Here is a 4,660-nt window from a genome sequence, read left to right on the forward strand (position 1 = left end):
TTCTTTTGATTAAGCGCGGGCTTTTTTCTTTGTTTTTTTTGCATTCGCCCCGGCAGACGCGGTTTTTGCGCCGCCCCGGCTGACGCGGTTTTTGCCGCCCCGGCTGACGCAGTTCGGACTTAGCACTTTTTCGGCTGTGCCTGGCTGGCGGCCCACTCACTCGATCGCCATGTCTGTTTGCCACAGTTTTCCCGGTGGTGCCGCACCCGGGCTCGCCCCGGCTGACGCGGTTTCGTGCCGCCCCGGCAGACGCGGTTTTCGCGCCGCCCCGGCTGACGCGGTTTCGTGCCGCCCCGGCAGACGCGGTTTTTTGCCGCCCCGGCAGACGCGTTTTTTTTTTCTTTCGCCCCGGCTGACGCAGTTTTCGCGCCGCCCCGGCAGACGCGGTTTTCGCGCCGCCCCGGCAGACGCGGTTTTTTGCGCCGCCCCGGCTGACGCAGTTCGGACTTGGCACTTTTTGGCTGAGCCTGGCTGGCGGCCCACTCACTCGATCGCCATGTCTGTTTGCCACAGTTTTCCCGGTGGTGCCGCACCCGGGCTCGCCCCGGCTGACGCAGTTTTCGCGCCGCCCCGGCTGACGCGGTTTCGTGCCGCCCCGGCAGACGCGGTTTTTTGCGCCGCCCCGGCTGACGCGGTTTTTTGCCGCCCCGGCTGACGCAGTTCGGACTTGGCACTTTTCGGCTGTGCCTGGCTGGCGGCCCACTCACTCGATCGCCATGTCTGTTTGCCACAGTTTTCCCGGTGGTGCCGCACCCGGGCTCGCCCCGGCAGACGCGTTTTTTTTTTTTCTTTCGCCCCGGCTGACGCAGTTTTCGCGCCGCCCCGGCTGACGCGGTTTCGTGCCGCCCCGGCAGACGCGGTTTTTTGCGCCGCCCCGGCTGACGCGGTTTTTGCCGCCCCGGCTGACGCAGTTCGGACTTAGCACTTTTTGGCTGAGCCTGGCTGGTGGCCCACTCACTCGATCGCCATGTCTGTTAGCCACAGTTTTCCCGGTGGTGCCGCACCCGGGCTCGCCCCGGCTGACGCAGTTTTCGCGCCGCCCCGGCTGACGCGGTTTCGTGCCGCCCCGGCAGACGCGGTTTTCGCGCCGCCCCGGCTGACGCGGTTTTTGCCGCCCCGGCTGACGCAGTTCGGACTTAGCACTTTTCGGCTGTGCCTGGCTGGCGGCCCACTCACTCGATCGCCATGTCTGTTTGCCACAGTTTTCCCGGTGGTGCCGCACCCGGGCTCGCCCCGGCTGACGCAGTTTTCGCGCCGCCCCGGCTGACGCGGTTTCGTGCCGCCCCGGCAGACGCGGTTTTCGCGCCGCCCCGGCTGACGCGGTTTCGTGCCGCCCCGGCAGACGCGGTTTTTTGCCGCCCCAGCTGACGCAGTTCGGACTTAGCACTTTTTGGCTGAGCCTTGCTGGCGGCCCACTCACTCGATCGCCATGTCTGTTTGCCACAGTTTTCCCGGTGGTGCCGCACCCGGGCTCGCCCCGGCAGACGCGTTTTTTTTTTTCTTTCGCCCCGGCTGACGCAGTTTTCGCGCCGCCCCGGCAGACGCGGTTTTCGCGCCGCCCCGGCAGACGCGGTTTTTTGCGCCGCCCCGGCTGACGCGGTTTTTTGCCGCCCCGGCTGACGCAGTTCGGACTTGGCACTTTTTGGCTGAGCCTGGCTGGCGGCCCACTCACTCGATCGCCATGTCTGTTTGCCACAGTTTTCCCGGTGGTGCCGCACCCGGGCTCGCCCCGGCTGACGCAGTTTTCGCGCCGCCCCGGCAGACGCGGTTTCGTGCCGCCCCGGCAGACGCGGTTTTTTGCGCCGCCCCGGCTGACGCGGTTTTTTGCCGCCCCGGCTGACACGGTTCGGACTTTGCACTTTTCGGCTGTGCCTGGCTGGCGGCCCACTCACTCGATCGCCATGTCTGTTTGCCACAGTTTTCCCGGTGGTGCCGCACCCGGGCTCGCCCCGGCAGACGCGTTTTTTTTTTTTTTTCTTTCGCCCCGGCTGACGCAGTTTTCGCGCCGCCCCGGCTGACGCGGTTTCGTGCCGCCCCGGCAGACGCGGTTTTTTGCGCCGCCCCGGCTGACGTGGTTTTTGCCGCCCCGGCTGACGCAGTTCGGACTTTGCACTTTTTGGCTGAGCCTGGCTGGCGGCCCACTCACTCGATCGCCATGTCTGTTTGCCACAGTTTTCCCGGTGGTGCCGCACCCGGGCTCGCCCCGGCAGACGCGTTTTTTTTTTTTCCTTCGCCCCGGCAGACGTGGTTCCCCCCCCCCCCTCCGTCTTTCTTTTTGTTTTTTTTTTTCGCCGCGGCTGAAGTGGATTTTTCGGTGCCTCGACGCCCCGGTAGTCGCGGTTTTTCCGTTTCCGCACGGCCCCGGCTGACGCTGCTCGGTCACAGTCGCCTTTTGTGGTGATTGCAGACTTCTTGAGCGCGGGTGTTTTTTTTTTTTGTTGTTGTTGTTGTTTTATTACGCATTCGCTCCAGCAGACGCTGTTTAGACTTTTTGTTTCCTCTTTTATCCTGCGACGAGGTGACGAGGTTTATTCGGTGCCCCGCCGCCCCGGCTGAAGTGATTTTTCCTGTCCCGTGCCGCCCCGGCTGACGCGGTTGGGACTTCGCGTTTGTTCGGCCGCCACGGGTTTTGGCGCACTCGCTCGGTTGCTTGTTGTTGCCACTTGTTGCGAACCCAGGTTTCTTGAGCGAGCGCGGGCGTTTTTTCTTCCTTTCTTTCTTTGTTCTATGTGTTAGCGAATCGGCCTTTAATATCACACGAGGACTCACAACCAACAATTTTCAGTTTGAAGTGTAAAAAATCTGCAGGTGTTGACGTAACTGACTTGCCCCGTACCCTTGAGTACATCCATGAAGTTCTCGTAGTACTACTAAATCGCATTATTCCAAGTGGAGAAATTCCCATAAACTTGCAAACCTCTACACGAAAATCGGTGCGCGTGATAAAGTTGAAAATTATCGTCCGATATCAAATGTGCCTTCTATAACACAAATTCTAGGAAAAAAAAAAAAAAAAACACTTGTTCGCCGTTTTCTGCGCCGTGACTGGCAGCACTCCGGCGAAGCGAAACGGGGTCGATTCGAGCACGATATCGGCGTCTTTCGACGTGCTCGCCGGCGACCGTCGCACGAGTACGTCGCACGAGCGCGTCTGCCGGGGCGCCGTTTGCGAAGCCGACGCAAAAGTGGGAACCGCCGCTCGGATGATCGCCGCTTTCGGCAGAGTGAGTGTTGGCACTCCGGGGAAGCGAAACAGCGTGAATGCGCCCACGAAATCGGCGTATTTTGAAGTGCCCGCCGGCGACCGTCGCACGAGTACGGTAAACCGCGTCAGCCGGGGCGTAGTTCGGGACGCCGACGAAAAAGTGGGAAGCGCAACTCGGATCTTCGCCGTTTTTGCAGGAGTGAGTGGCGGCCCTCCTGCGAGACCAAGAAGCATCGATTCGTGCACGAATTCGGCGCCTTTCGACGTGATCGCCGGCGACCGTCGCTCGAGTAGGGCAAACCGCGTCTGCCGGGGCGGGCTTCGGGACGCCGATGCGAAAGTGGGAAACGCTGCTCGGATGTTCGCCGTTTTTGGCCGAGTGAGTGCTGGCACACGGGCGAAGCCAAACGGGGCCGATTACGGCACGATATCGGCGTCTTTCGACGTGCCCGCCGGCGACCGTCGCACGAGTACGGTAAACCGCGTCAGCCCGGGCGGAGTTCGGGACGCCGATGCGAAAGTGGAGAACGCCGCTCGGATCTTCGCCGTTTTTGGAGGAGTGAGTGGCGGCACTCCGGAGAAGCCAGGGAGCGCCAATTAGCGCACGATATCGGCGTCTTTCGACGCGCTCGCCGGCGACCGTCGCACGAGTAGGGCAAACCGCGTCTGCCGGGGCGGGGTTTACGACGCCGACGCAAAAGTGGGAACCGCCGCTCGGATGTTGGCCGTTTTTGGCAGAGTGAGTGCTGGCACTCCGGCGACGCGAAAGAGCGCGAATGCGCCCACGAAAGTGGCGTATTTGGACGTGCGTGACGGCGACCGCTGCAGGAGTACGAAAAACCACGTCAGCCGGGGCGAGCGACACACGGCGGTCTGGGTGCTTATCGCTGCTATTATAGGGGCACCCCGGCAGACGCAGAAAAAAAAAAAAAAATTTTCGACCTTCTTTTTTGCTGGTCGAGCTCGGGTAACCCAGGTCGCAATGGGAGCCGCGCACGAAAGCGGCGTCGCGAGACGCGTTCGCGGTCGCTAGTCGCACGAGCTCGGCAACCGCGTCAGCCGGCGCGGAGTTCGGGATGCCGACGGCTAAGTGGGTACCGCTGCTCGGATGTTCGCCGTTTTTGGCCGAGTGAGTGCTGGCACTCCGGTGAAGCCAAGGAGCGCCAATTCGTGCACGATATCGGCGTCTTTCGACGTGCCCGCCGGCCACCGCCGCACGAGTACGGCAAACCGCGTCTGCCGGGGCGGGGTTCGCGACGCGTACGCAATAGTGGGAACCGTCGCTCGGATGTTCGTCGTCTTTGGCCGAGCGAGTGCTGGCACTCCGGCGAAGCGAAACGGGGCCGATTCGGGCACGATATCGGCGTATTTCGACGTGCTCGCCGGCGACCGTCGCACGAGTACGGCAAAGCGCGTCTGCCGGGGCGAGGTTTGCGACGCCGACGAAAAAGTGGG

This window comes from Rhipicephalus microplus, unplaced genomic scaffold, assembly GCF_043290135.1.
Source record: "Rhipicephalus microplus isolate Deutch F79 unplaced genomic scaffold, USDA_Rmic scaffold_550, whole genome shotgun sequence".
In the NCBI taxonomy this organism is placed as follows: Eukaryota; Metazoa; Arthropoda; class Arachnida; order Ixodida; family Ixodidae; genus Rhipicephalus; species Rhipicephalus microplus.